The 15923-nt window shown below is 41.8% G+C and overlaps 1 protein-coding gene across 2 annotated transcripts in view; it reads left to right on the forward strand.

Moving 5' to 3' along the window:
* The window catches only part of LOC129422537 (uncharacterized), a 681876-nt gene that overhangs the window by 272101 nt on the left and 393852 nt on the right, over nt 1-15923 (forward strand). The gene's annotated exons all lie outside the window — the stretch shown is intronic.

Genomic DNA, 15923 nt, shown 5'->3' on the forward strand with positions numbered 1-15923 from the left:
AGCACATACTGGTTTTTGACTCTCTATAAATACACTTAAGACATAAAGAAATGTTTTATTAGAAAATGAATACTGTTGAGATAATTTTGTTTATATGTGCCCTGTCAAGAGCAGAACAATTTTATGTACGCATGCTTTTAGGAACGCGTCTCTCCGATGTGCCCTATTGAGTCCCCTTAAACCCGTGCACGCACACAGAGACAGAGGGGGCACAAACTGCGCACATAAACCCCGCACATACGTTGTTTTTCATTACTCTATTCGCAAAATGTATGTTAATGTACTACAGTATATGGCATAGTAGCGCAACTCTCTTTAAAGTTTACACATCAAGAGTTCTGATCCGTCACAGCAGCACTACACATCTGTGCAACTGTGATTGTACAGTAGCCTATGTCAGCATTGTATTATCATCCCATCTCACCAACAGTTTAATACTTACTCGCACATCCAAACGTAGTCAGAGAAGTGCCTCATCTTCTTTCCAATCGCATGAACGTTGCGAAACAGAAGGCGCATCCTCTTAATGAATCACTCAATTTGCATCAGTGATATGCGCAGGTTGATAAAAAATGAGCGGGTGCCGGTTACGAGTCATCCAAAAATATTTTAATGATATTCAGGACGCGGTCAGTCGGTCGAGTTTAAAAACTATTTTCAACAATTGCGGGCGGGTTATAGTGATGGGTCGTTCGCGAACGAGCCGGCTCTAAGAGCTGATTCTTTGTACCGAACGAGCAGAGCCGAATCTTCAACGCAGGCAGGGGTGGGAGAGTAGACGCCAGAAGAGCCGAATCTATGAAAAGAGCCGGACTGCCATCACTAAAATGTGGAGCCGGAGCCGAAAGAGCCGAATCTATGAAAAGTTGAAAATGTCGGTCGGTAGTGGGTTGTTCATACAATGACCCGCGCATAACTGATTCGCATTGGCTACCCGCCAATGTGGCTAGTAGATTGACAGTGTTACCCGCCAATTACAAAATCCACCCGCATTTGGCGCGTGGTCGGGTGTTAATTTCATGCCCTGTTCCTTAGTAATGGGACGTCCATTGATAATTGCTTCAGCTTCACATAAAACTGTATGGAGACCTTCTTCATCAAGAGTTTGTGTTCTTAGAGTTGCATTAAGAACTTTTCTCACAGACCTAATCAGTCTTTCCCATGTGCCTCCAAAATGTGAACCACTAGGGGGATTAAAGGTCCACTGAGTCCTTTCTGCAGAAGTGTGTTATTGATCCGAGACTGGTTCCAGCCTTCAATAGCTTGTCTCAATTCGCGTTCTCCACCATGAAAGTTTGTACCATTGTCAGACTGCATTTCTAGGACTTGCGATAAATCTTCTTAGTGCATTAATGAAGGAGTCAGTATGCAATGATGATAACACTTCAATATGAATTGCACTAATGGTTAGACATGTGAAGATAACACCGTACCTTTTGACAATACTTCTTCTACTTTTAATTTCAAAAGGTCCAAAACAGTCAACTCCGACATATGTAAATGGAGGTTTGTCTGGAGAGACTCTGTTCAGAGGTAGGTTTGCCATCTGTTGATGCGCTGGTGCTGCCTGCAAACGTTTGCAGATCATGCACTTGGATATGATCTTCCTTATGGCTCCACTAGCACCAGGAATCCAATAAATCTGATGTAACCTTGAGAGCATGTAATTTCGGCAACCATGACCCACTTCTTGATGTATGTGTTTAAGAATAATGCTGGAGATGTGAAAATCTTTTGCAAGTATAGCAGGGTGTTTTGTTTCTTCAGGCATGGCTGCCCTACTCAACCGTCCACCTACTCTTAGAACACCATCTTCAAGTACCGGATTAAGCTTGTAAATTTGACTGTTCCGTTTGACATGTTCTCTCTTTTCCAGGCTTGAGAATTCATCAAAGTATCTTTTCCTTTGGCAGTGGCGAATTATCTCCAATTCAGACCTTTTTAGCTCTTCCACAGAAAGCTTGGTTTTACCACACTGAGTCTTTATTTCTTCCATTTCCTCTTTCAACTGTTGTTTTTGTTGAGTTTCATCCATGTTAGATTGTGTCAACGACATTCTCAATGATTTTCTCTTCTGACTTAGATTTAGAAGTAACTGCTTAAATCTGAGAATCCAAGCTACTGATCTCTTTAAAAGAGTCCAAAAAGAGAAATACTGGATTAACTGCATTATAACATCCATATTGTCCTCCACACTTCTCTTTAGTTCTGGATCATCTGATGAATATTCTCCCAAGTCAGTAAGATTAACTGGCCATTCCTGTTCAGGAAGAGAGAGAAACTGAGGTCCAAAGACCCAATCCTTGTTCTTCAAAAGATTCCACATTTAACCATCTTGAAGCTATATCTGCTGGATTTAGAGCAGTGTTTACGTACCGCCATTGTGATGGTTGAGACACCTTGAGGATTTCTGAAACTCTGTTAGCAACAAAGATTTGGTACCTAGAGACTTCATTTTTAATGTATTTCAATACAGAAGTACTGTCAGTCCAAAAGACAGAGTCTTGAAGATGCATGGACAGTTCTGTTCTCAGCAATGAATCCATTCGACTTGCCAATGTTGCTGCTGTTAGTTCCATACGAGGGATAGATACTGACTTCAGAGGGGCTACTCTCGATTTTCCCATTACAAAGGCAACGTGCACTTGTGAGCTGAAATCATGTAAGAGCAGGTAAGTAACTACTCCATAACCATCCTCACTTGCGTCCGAAAAATGATGTAACTGTGCTGTTCTCACCTCTCCGAAACCCACATGTTTGAAGCATCTATCAATCTTGAAGTTTTCCAAATCATGTAATCTATTTAACCACCTACTCCATTCCTGAGCACTTAAAACAGGAATTATATCATCCCAGCTCAGTTTCTTTCTGCACAAGTCTTGCAAGACCTTTTTTGCATATAAAATCACAGGAGACAGAATTCCTAAGGGATCATAAACAGAACTCATGGTTGAGAGGATCCCTCTTTTGGTTAAAGGTATTTGCTGCAATACAATCTTAAACTTAAAGGCATCAGATTGTATGCACCATTGAACTCCAAGTGCTCTCTCCACTGGAAGCAAGTCGTGGTCCAAATCCTTTACATTTTTTGCTTTGAACTCTTCTGGAATTCTTGCCAGAACGTCTCGGTTGGTGCTGATCAGTTTGGTTAATGTAAAGCCTCCCTTTGCACATATAGCAACAAGGTCATGATACAGAAAAATGGCTTTATCCTCTGAATTTACTGACAGTAAACAGTCATCCACATAAAAACTATGCAAGATTGCATCGGTAACTTCCTGGCTGAAGTCTTTGTCATCTTGTGCACAATGTCTGAGAGCAAAATTTGCACAGCTAGGTGACGAAGTAGCTCCAAAGAGATGTACAACCATACGATAGTCCACCATGTTTTGAGTAAGGTCACCATCAGGCCACCAAAGAAATCTCAGCAGATCTGCATCATCTTTTGGCACCCTGACATGATGGAACATAGCTTCAATATCTGCCATGATCACAACTTGTTCCTTCCTAAATCTGGTTATTGCTCCAATCAATGAACTTGTAAGGTCTGGTCCCTGTAATAGTTGGGTATTCAAAGACATCCCTTGAAATGTAGCTCCACAATCAAATACAACGCGGAGCTTTCCTTTCCGAGGGTGGTAAACACCGTGATGGGGTATATACCATACTTTACCATCGCTACGTTTCAAGTCCTCATATATAATGTTATGCTATAATATATATAATATATACATTTAATATATATAGATAATAAACGTTAATGCTATAAAAACACCAGACTAAAGGGAAACACAGAAAACATAATTCACCACGATGTGTGAAACTTTGTTAGACTGACACCTAGTGGTAACTGTTTTCTGTGCTCGTGGGTCTTTCAATGCAAACCACGCTACTTAAGTCTCAAAACTCGTATGAACAGAACAGGATGAATGCATGCGCGTCGCCTGATCCACAAATGCACATCCTCTTTTTTGCGTGCACAAATTGTGAAATAATTATAAGAAATATGCCAACTGAATTCACAAATATGTCTCTGTTTGTACAAATCGATGCACATTCACGTAAATATAAAAATTCACAGACACAAAATGAAAGACATCTGTTTAGTTCATTCATTGATAGTTGTTTGTATTTGGCTCATAAAATGCTTTAAACGGCTAAATGAAAGTCTCAATATACAAAATATAGCTGCAAGCAGCAATGGCGGGCCCTCACACGTATTTTTACCGCTACACGGTGCCTCCGAGAAAACGATGCACGGTGGGCAAGTGCATCAAGTGGGTAAATATCGGTGGACTATTTATGTTGTTACTGACCCAATTGGGCACTGTAGGTAAAAGAAACCCATCATTTTGGACAAACGGGGGCGCTAGTGAGCGACTTAAGAGGCAAACCTATGTCTGACCTGTTTGTCAACACTTAACAGTTGACAACTCTGATGTGTGTGCCAAATTTGAAGTTAATCTAAGCATGCCAAGAGGCTTAAATATTCCTGAAATAATAGTAAACTTTGATGCGTTGCCATTGCAACAGCGTTCGAGATGTCAAAAATCCCTTCGTATTTTATCATCTCCAATGTCTCAGCATCATGTTGACCACGTTTGGTGTCAATCGCATGAATATCCTAAAAGGAGTATTGAAAAGTTCACTGCATGCAACTCAAGGGCTTAAATATGCTTTAAAATGAAAGTAAAGTTTGACGCGTTGTCATGGGAACAACGTTCGAGATATCAAAAATCCCTTCGCAATTTATCATCTACTATGTCTTGGCATCATGTTGACCACTTTTGGTGTCAATCGCATAAACATTCTAGGAGGAGTATTTAAAAGAACATCACATGGAACTGTCAAAAAAAATCAACCTTTGTGACTGCAACACTTCCTGGCGCCTGGTGGTGGCGCTATACCCGAGACTTACAATAGGCACATCGATGCGATCGGAATCTTCAGACGAACAAACACCCCGCGTGTCATCACTATAAGACATTTTTTGCCTTAGATATTAGACACTTTCTGTTTCTCTGATTTCGTCATGACTTTGCCGCTTCGCCATTGCAACACCGTTCGAGATATCAAAAATCCCTTCGCAATTTAGCAAGTCCAATGTCTTGACATCATGATCACCACGTTTGGTGTCATTTGCTTGAATCCCCTAGGAGGAGTATTCAAAAGTTCACCGCATGCATTTTTTAAACAATCCAAAATGGCGGACTTCCTGTTGGGCGGAGCTAAAATGTTAGAGGGCGAAAGTTGTTCGGGTCGATGAGATCTATATGTGTACCAACTTTCGTAAATGTGCGTACATGTTTGCCCGATCTGCGCACTCCTGTTTGTTTTTGCATTACAGGGGGCGCTACAGAGCCCCCGTGCCACGCCCGTGTTCCAGCCTTTGCCCGTTTGCAATGACGGACGACTCTGACGTCTGTGCCAAATTTCAAGAGTTTTCGAGTATGTTAAGGCACCCAAAATGCCCAAAAGTGTTAAAAAAAATAAAAATAAATATAGCTGCAAGCAGCGATGGCGGGCCCTCGCACGTTTTTTTAACCGCTACACGGTGCCTCAGAGAAAACGATGCACGGTGGGCATTTGTATCAAGTGGGTAAATATCAGTGAACTATTTCATGTTGTTACTGACCCATTTAGGTACTGTATGTAAAAGAAACCCCACATTTTAGACAAACGCGGGCGCTAGTGAGACACTAAATAGACACGCCTTTATCTGACCTTTTTGTTAACACTTAACAGCCGACAACTCTGATGTGTTTGCCAAATTTAAAGTTAATCTAAGCACACCAAGAGCCTTAAATATGCCTGACATAAAAGTAAAGTTTGACACGTTGCCATGGGAACAGCATTAGAGATGTCAAAAATTCCTTCGCAATTTAGCGTCTACAATGTCTCAGCATCATGTTGACAACTTCTGGTGTGAATTGCATTATTTCCCTAGAAGGAGTATTAAAAAGAACATTGCATGCGACTGTCAGGCTTAAAGAAGCCTTTAAAATGAAAGTAAAAAGTTTGACGCGTTGCCATGGGAACAGCGTTTGAGATATCAAAAATCCCTTCACTACTTATCATCTCCAATGTCTCGGCATCATGTTGACCACGTTTGGTGTCAATCGCATGAATATCCTAGAAGGAGTATTGAAAAGTTCACTGCATGCAACTGAAGGGCTTAAATATGCCTTTAAAATGAAAGTAAAGTTTGACGCGTTGCCATGGGAATACCGTTTGAGATATCAAAAATCCCTTCGCAATTTATCATCTACAATGTCTCGGCATCATGGTGACCACTTTTGGTGTCAATCGTATGAAAATCCTAGAAGGAGTATTTAAAAGAACATTGCATGGAACTGTCAAAAAAATCAACCTTTGTGACTGCAACACTTCCTGGCGCCTGGTGGTGGCGCTATACCCGGGAGTCACAATAGGCACATCGATGCGATCGGAAACTTTAGACGAACAAACTTCCCGCATGGCATCACAATAAGATATTTTTTGCCTCAGATATTAGACACTTCCTGTTTCTCTGATTTCGCCACAACTTTGTCGGCTCGCCATGGCAGAACCGTTCGAGATATCAAAAATCCCTTCGCAATTTAGCAAGTCCAATGTCTGGACATCATGTTCACCACTTTTGGTGTCAATCGCATGATTCCTCTAGGAGGAGTATTCAAAAGTTCAACGCATGCATTTTTTAAACGATCCAAAATAGCCGACTTCCTGTTGGGCGGAGCCTAAATGTTAGAGGCCGAAAGTTGTTCGGGTCGATGAGATCTATATGCGTACCAACTCTCGTACATGTGCGTACATGTTTGCCCAATCTGTGCACCAATGTTTGTTTTTGCATTACAGGGGGCGCTACAGAGCCCCTGTGCCACGCCCGTGTTTCAGCCTTTGCATGAACCTAGTGGTACGGGACTCTGACATGTGTGCCAAATTTCAAGAGTTTTCGAGTATGTTAAGGGACCCAAATTAGGTCAAGTGTTGAAAAAAATAAAAAAAAAAAAAATAAAAATAATAATCCTAAGGAAAACAATAGGGCTTCGCACCTTTCGGTGCAGGCCATTCTGGCCTGCTCCTCGGTGCTCGGGCCCTAAATATAGCTGCAAGCAGCGATGGCGGGCCCTCGCACGTTTATTTACCGCTATACGGTGCCTTAGAGAAAACGATGCACGATGGGCAAGTGCATCAAGTGGGTAAATATCAGTGGATTATTTTATGTTGTTACTTACCCATTTGTGGACTGTAGGTAAAAGAAACCCCACATTTTAGACAAAGGGGGCGCTAGTGAGCCACTTAAGAGACACGCCTATGTCTGACCTTTTTGACCACACTTAACAGCCGACAACTCTGATGTGTGTTAACTTTTAGGTTAATCTAAGCACGCCAAGAGCCCTAAATATGCCCGAAATAAAAGTAAAGTTTGGGGCGTTGGCATGGGAACAGCGTTCGAGATGTCAAAAATTCCTTCGCAATTTATCATCTACAATGTCTCAGTATCATGTTGACCACTTTTGGTGTCAATCGCATGAATATCCTAGAAGGAGTATTTAAAAGAACATTGGATGGAACAGTCAAAAAAATCAACCTTTATGACTGCAACACTTCCTGGCGCCTGGTGGTGGCGCTATACCCGGGAGTCACAATAGGCACATCGATGCGATCGGAATCTTCAGACGAACAAACACCCCGCGTGTCATCACAATAAGACATTTTTTGCCTTAGATATTAGACACTTCCTGTTTCTCTGATTTCGCCATGAATTTGTCGCCTCGCCATGGCAGAACCGTTCGAGATATCAAAAATCCCTTCGCAATTTACCAAGTACAATGTCTTGACATCATGTTCCCCACGTTTGGTGTCAATCCCATTAATCCACTAGGAGGAGTATTTAAAAGTTCACCGCATGCATTTTTTAAACAATCCAAAATGGCCGACTTCCTGTTGGGCGGAGCTAATATGTTAGAGTACGAAAGTTGTTCGGGTCGATGAGATCTATATGCGCACCAACTTTCGTACATGTGCGTGCATGTTTGTCCGATCTATGCACCAATGTTTTTTTTTCCATTACAGGGGGCGCTACAGAGCCCCCCTGCCACGCCCGTGTTCCAGCCTTTGGTTTTCTGCAATGACGGACGACTCTGACATCTGTGCCAAATTTCAAGAGTTTTCGAGTATGTTAAGGCACTCAAAATTCCCAAAAGTGTTGAAAAAAAAAAAAATAAAAAAAAAAAATAATAAAAATAATAATCCGAGCAAAAACAATAGGGCTTCGCACCTTTCGGTGCAGGCCATTCTGGCCTGCTCCTCGGTGCTCGGGCCCTAAATAAAGCTGCAAGCAGCGATGGCGGGCCCTCGCACGTTTTTTTACCGCTACACGGTGCCTCCAAGAAAACAATGCACGGTGGGCAAGTGCATCAAGTGGGTAAATATCAGTGGACTATTTATGTTGTTACTGACCCAATTAGGGACTGTAGGTAAAAGAAACCCCACATTTTGGACAAACAGGGGCGCTAGTGAGCGACTTAAGAGGCACACCTATGTCTGACCTGTTTGTCAACACTTAACAGTTGACAACTCTGATGTGTGTGCCAAATTTCAAGTAAATCTAAGCATGCCAAGAGCCTTAAATATTCCTGAAATAATAGTAAACTTTGATGCGTTGCCATGGCAACAGCGTTCGAGATGTCAAAAATCCCTTCGCATTTTATCATCTCCAATGTCTCAGCATCATGTTGACCACGTTTGGTGTCAATCGCATGAATATCCTAGAAGGAGTATTGAAAAGTTCACTGCATGCAACTGAAGGGCTTAAATATGCCTTTAAAATGAAAGTAAAGTTTGACGCGTTGTCATGGGAACAACATTCGAAATATCAAAAATCCCTTCGCAATTTATCATCTACTATGTCTTGGCATCATGTTGACCACTTTTGGTGTCAATCGCATAAACATTCTAGGAGGAGTATTTAAAAGAACATCACATGGAACTGTCAAAAAAATCAACCTTTGTGACTGCAACACTTCCTGGCGCCTGGTGGTGGCGCTATATCCGAGACTTACAATAGGCACATCGATGCGATCGGAATCTTCAGACGAACAAACACCCCGCGTGTCATCACTAAAAGACATTTTTTGTCTTAGATATTAGACACTTCCTGTTTCTCTGATTTCCCCATGACTTTGCCGCTTCGCCATGACAACACCGTTCGAGATATCAAAAATCCCTTCGCAATTTAGCAAGACCAATGTCTTGACATCATGATCACCACGTTTGGTGTCATTTGCATGAATCCCCTAGGAGGAGTATTCAAAAGTTCACCGCATGCATTTTTTAAACAATCCAAAATGGCGGACTTCCTGTTGGGCGGAGCTAAAATGTTAGAGGGCGAAAGTTGTTCGGGTCGATGAGATCTATATGTGTACCAACTTTCGTAAATGTGCGTACATTTTTGCCCGATCTGTGCATCAATGTTTTTTTTTGCATTACAGGGGGCGCTACAGAGCCCCCGTGCCACGCCCGTGTTCCAGCCTTTGGATTTCTGCGATGACGGACGACTTTGACGTCTGTGCCAAATTTCAAGAGTTTTCGAACAGGTGCACTAGTGAGCCACTTAAGAGACACGCCTATGTCTGACCTTTTTGTCAACACTTAACAGCCGAAAACTCTGATGTGTGCAGAGATGTATAGTAACGAAGTAGAACTACTTCACTACTGTACTTAAGTACTAATAGGCAGTATCTGTACTCTGCTGAAGTATTATTTTTTTCTCCTACTTCCACTTTTACTTCAGTACATATTTTCGATGAGTTTAATACTTTTACTTCAATACATTTTTTATGTGCTGCATAGTTACTCGTTACACTCAAATGTTACGAATTATTCCAAACCTACATTATCACTGCCGGAGCGGTGATACACATTAGAAACACACACAGATTGTGGTCTAAACCAATAGGAGATAGTGAAGAGCGGACCCCTCCCTCCCTCTCACTCACAAATATGAGCCGCAGTTGTGGACAAATGTGAAGTGAAGAGAGAGCCAAAGTGCACGAGAGAGACCGATAGAGAGAGAGAATTCGCGAGAAAGGGCGAGTGTGCGCAAAAGAATGAAACCTAAATACATTGAAACATCTTGTACCTTTACCTATTACCATTACATCGACTAATATTTTATTAATTCTGAATTCTCTATTGCCATATTAGTTAAATTAATCTGAACATTCCTGTCCTTGTACTCCTGCTACAGCCAAAGCAATTGTGAGTGTCCTTTAGCTTAAACATTTGAAATAATATAAACAATATTATATTCAAACTTTTGACTGTTTTCTTTAATAACTACATTACACAATACTTGTACTTTTACTTTCAGTACTTGAGTAGTATATTTTAAAATAAACTACTTGCAATACTTAAGTACAAAACATGTTTAATACTTCAGTACTTCCACTTAAGTGGTGTGCTCACTTTTTTGATAGAGCACTTGTACTTTTACTCAAGTCTGGGTCCCTAGTACTTTAGTACTTATACATCTCTGGATGTGTGTGCCAAATTTAAAGTTCAACTAAGCACGCCAAGAGCCTTAAACATGCCTTAAATTAAAGTAAAGTTTGACGCGTTGCCATGAGAACAGCGTTCGAGATGTCTAAAATTCCTTCGCAATTTATCATCTACAATGTCTCGGCATCATGTTGACCACTTCTGGTGTCAATCGCATGAATCCCATACGAGGAGTATTTAAAGGTTCACAGCATGTAACTGTCAGCCTTAAATATGTGTAAAAATGAAAGTAAAGTTTGATGCATTGCCATGGGAACAGCGTTTGAGATATCAAAAATCCCTTCGCAATTTATCATCTACTATGTCTCGGCATCATGTTGACCACTTCTCGTGTCAATCGCATGAAAATCCTAGAAGGAGTATTTAAAAGTTAACTGTATGAAAGGCTCAAATATGCCTTTAAAATGAAAGTAAAGTTTGACAGGTTGCCATGGGAACAGCGTTTGAGATATCAAAAATCCCTTCGCAATTTATCATCTACAATATCTCGGCATCATGTTGACCACTTCTCGTGTCAATCGCATGAAAATCCTAGAAGGAGTATTTAAAAGTTAACTGTATGGAACTGAAAGGCTTAAATATGCCTTTAAAATGAAAGTAAAGTTTGACGCGTTGCCATGGGAACAGCGTTTGAGATATCAAAAATCCCTTCGCAATTTATCATCTACAATGTCTCGGCATCATGGTGACCACTTTTGGTGTCAATCGCATGAAAATCCTAGAAGGCGTATTTAAAAGAACATTGCATGGAACTTTCAAAAAAATCCAGCTTTGTGACTGACACACTTCCTGGCGCCTGGTGGTGGCGCTATACCCGAGACTCACAATAGGCACATCGATGCGATCGGAATCTTCAGACGAACAAACACCCCGCGTGTCATTACAGTAAGACATTTTTTGCTTTAGATATTAGACACTTCCTGTTTCTCTGATTTCGCCACAACTTTGTCGGCTCGCCATGGCAGAACCGTTCGAGATATCAAAAATCCCTTCGCAATTTAGCAAGTCCAATGTCTCGACATCATGTTCACCACTTTTGGTGTCAATCGCATGCATCCTCTAGGAGGAGTATTCAAAAGTTCAAAGCATGCATTTTTTAAACAATCCAAAATAGCCGACTTCCTGTTGGGCGGAGCTTAAATGTTAGAGGGCGAAAGTTGTTCGGGTCGATGAGATCTATATGCGTACCAACTCTCGTACATGTGCGTACATGTTTGCACGATCTGTGCATCAATGTTTTATTTTGCATTACAGGGGGCGCTACAGAGCCCCCGTGCCACGCCCGTGTTCCAGCCTTTGCCCGTTTGCAATGACGGACGACTCTGACGTCTGTGCCAAATTTCAAGAGTTTTCGAGTATGTTAAGGCACCCAAAATGCCCAAAAGTGTTAAAAAAAAATAAAATAAAAAAAAAAAAAAAATAAATTCGAGAGAAACCAATAGGGCTTCGCACCTTTCGGTGCAGGCCATTCTGGCCTGCTCCTCGGTGCTCGGGCCCTAATAATAAAAAAAAATAAAAAAAAAAAATAAAACAAGAATTAAAGCTGCAAGCAGCGATGGAAGGGCCCTCGCACGCATGTGCACCGCTACCCTATGGCATTAGTAAAGCAGTAAACCAGGGGGGTATAAATTAAAGTGGGTAAATACAGCTGGATATTCAAAGGGAAACTGGTGTGCCACACCGCCTGTGTGCAGCAGGTGGCGCTATGATGGTACCTGATTATTGTTATATTGACGTGTTCAGGCCGGGACCCTTATCAAACGTGTGAAGTCTGAAGCAGATCGGATAATGTATGCCTGAATTACAACAGCTTCCTGTTTCATGTCAAAACATCTCACTTTGCCAGGCCACCACGGACACGCACTTCAACGAAAAGTCAAGATCTTCGCAATTTATCACGGCAAAGGGCTTAACATCAGTCTGACCAAATACGATGATGATTTGATTAAATCTCTAAGAGTAGTAAATCACAGCGTAAAACATGGCATTTCCTGCTACCTCTAGGTGGCGCTAGGACTGAAGCTGAATATAGGCATTGAAATGTGTTCAGGCCGAGACTCTTATCAAACATGTGAAGTGTGGGGCAGATTGGACATTGTATGCCTGAGTTAGAACAACTTCCTGTTTCATGGCGAAAACGCTGAATTTTGTCAGGCCGCCACGGACACACCCTCCAACGAAAAGTCAAAAGCTCCGCAATTTAACATCGCAAAGGCCTTTAGATCAGATTGACCAAATATGATGACGATCTGATAAAATCTCTAGGAGGAGTTCGTTAAAGTACGAAGACTGGAAATGACAAAATTTGCACAGAAATCACAGCGAAAAATCAAAATGGCCGACTTCCTGTGGGGTTTAGAGCTTCGCTCCAAGAGACTTTTTTGTAGGTCTTGGGGTGATACATGATCCTACCAAATTTCGTATCTGTACGTTTTTCGTAGTGGGGGGGCTGTTCTTTTGAAATTTTGCAGGTGGCGCTATTGAGCCATTTCTACACGCCCACTTCTGGCGCCTATGCCACATGTAAATTTTCGCCACTTCTGACGTGTTTGCAAAATTTCATGAGTTTTCGAGTATGTTTAGGCCCTCAAAAATGCGATTCACTTTGGAGAAGAAACGGAATAATAATAATAATTAAAGCTGCAAGCAGCGATGGAAGGGCCCTCGCACGCATGTGCACCGCCACCCTATGGCATTAGTTAAGCAGTGAACCAGGGGGATATGAATTAAAGTGGGTAAATATAGGTGGATATTCAAAGGACAAAAAATGTGCCACACCGCCTGTGTGCAGCAGGTGGCGCTATGACTGTACCTGATTATTGTTATATTGACGTGTTCAGGCCGGGACCCTTAACAAACTTGTGAAGTCGGGGGCAGATCGGATAATGTATGCCTGAATTACAACAGCTTCCTGTTTCATGGCGAAATATCACACTTTGCCAGGCTGCCACGACACGCCCTTCAACAAAAAGTCAAGATCTTCTTAATTTATCACGGCAAAGGGCTTAACATCAGTCTGACCAAATATGATGATGATTTGATTAAATCTCTAAGAGCAGTAAATCACAGCGTAAAACATGGCATTTCCTGCTACCTCTAGGTGGCGCTATGACTGAAGCTGAATATTGGCATTAAAATGTGTTCAGGTCAAGACCCTTATCAAACATGTGAAGCGTGGGGCAGATTGGACATCGTATGCCTTAGTTATAACAACTTCCTGTTTCATGGCGAAAATGCAGAATTTTGTCAGGCCGCCACGGACACACCCTCCAATGAAAAGTCAAGATCTCCGCAATTTAGCATCGCAAAGGCCTTTAGATAAGACCGACCAAATATGACGATGATCGGATTAAATCTGTAGGAGGAGTTTGTTGCTGTATGAAGCCTGGAAATGACCAAATTTGCACAAAAATCAAGGCAAAAATTCAAAATGGCCGACTTCCTGTGGGGTTTAGAGCTTCGCTCCAAGAGACTTTTTTGTAGGTCTTGGGGTGATAGATGATCCTACCAAATTTCGTATCTGTACATTTTTCGTAGCGGGGGGGCTGTTTGCTTGAAATTTTGCAGGTGGCGCTATCGAGCCATTTCTACACGCCCACTTCTGGCGCCTATGCCATATGTAAATTTTCGCCACTTCTGACATGTGTGCAACGTTTTATGACTTTTTGAGCTTGTTTACCCTGTCAAAAATGCGATTCATTTACCGATACTTTGCGAGGCCGCCACGGACACGCCCTTTAATGAAAAGTCAAGGTCGTTGCTTTTTATCATCACACAAGGTCTTGAGATTACACTGGTGAAATATGATGTTGATATGGTTAAATATCTAAGAGCAGTAAATCACAGCGTAAAACATGGTATTTCCTGCTGCCTCTAGGTGGCGCTATGAGTGTTACTGAATTATGCCATGTTGATGTGTTCAGGCCTGAACCCTTATCAAACGTGTGAAGTCAGGGGCAGATCGGACATTGTATGCCTGAGTTATAACAACTTCCTGTTTCATGGCGAAACATCACACTTTGCCAGGCCGCCACGGACACACCCTCCAACGAAAAGTCAAGATCTTCGCAATTTATCAAGGAAAAGGGCTTAACATCAGTCAGACCAAATATGATGATGATTTGATTAAATCTCTAAGAGCAGTAAATCAGAGCATAAAACATGGTATTTCCTCCTACCTCTAGGTGGCGCTATGAGTGAAGTTGAATATTGGCATTGAAATGTGTTCAGGCCATGACCCTTATCAAACGTATGAAGCGTGGGGCAGATTGGACATTGTATGCCTGAGTTAGAGCCACTTCCTGTTTCATGGCGAAAATGCCGAAATTTGTCAGGCCGCCACGGACACACCCTCTGACGAAAAGTCAAGATCTCCGCAATTTAACATCGCAAAGGCCTTTAGATGAGATTGACCAAATATGACGATGATCGGATTAAATCTGTAGGAGGAGTTCGTTAAAGTATGAAGGCTGGAAATGACCAAATTTGCACAAAAATCAAGGCAAAAATTCAAAATGGCGGACTTCCTGTGGGGTTTAGAGCTTTGCTCCAAGAGACTTTTTTGTAGGTCTTGGGGTGATAGATGATCCTACCAAATTTCGTATCTGTACGTTTTTCGTAGTGGGGGGGCTGTTCTCTTGAAATTTTGCAGGTGGCGCTATCGAGCCATTTCTACACGCCCACTTCTGGCGCCTATGCCACATGTAAATTTTCGCCACTCCTGACATGTGTGCAAAATTTCATGAGTTTTCGAGCATGTTTCGCCCCTCAAAAATGCGATTCACTTTGGAGAAGAAGAAGAATAAATAATAAATATAGCTGCAAGCAGCAATGGCGGGCCCTCGCACGTTTTTTTACCGCTACATGGTGCGTCCGAGAAAACGATGCACGGTGGGCAAGGGCATCAAGTGGGTAAAATATCAGTGGGCTATTTAATGTTGTTTCTGAGCCATTTGGGGACTGTAGGTAAAAGAAACCCCACATTTTAGACAAACTGGTGCACTAGTGAGCCACTTAAGAGACACGCCTATGTCTGACCTTTTTGTCAACACTTAACAGCCGAAAACTCTGATGTGTGCAGAGATGTATAGTAACGAAGTAGAACTACTTCACTACTGTACTTAAGTACTAATAGGCAGTATCTGTACTCTACTGAAGTATTATTTTTTTCTCCTACTTTCACTTTTACTTCAGTACATATTTTCGATGAGTTTAATACTTTTACTCCAATACATTTTTTATGTGCTGCATAGTTACTCGTTACACTCAAATGTTACAAATCATTCCAAACCTACATTATCACTGCCGGAGCGGTGATACACATTAGAAACACACACAGATTGTGGTCTAAACCAATAGGA

The sequence above is a fragment of the Misgurnus anguillicaudatus genome, chromosome 19 (genome assembly GCF_027580225.2).
Source record: "Misgurnus anguillicaudatus chromosome 19, ASM2758022v2, whole genome shotgun sequence".
In the NCBI taxonomy this organism is placed as follows: domain Eukaryota; kingdom Metazoa; phylum Chordata; class Actinopteri; order Cypriniformes; family Cobitidae; genus Misgurnus; species Misgurnus anguillicaudatus.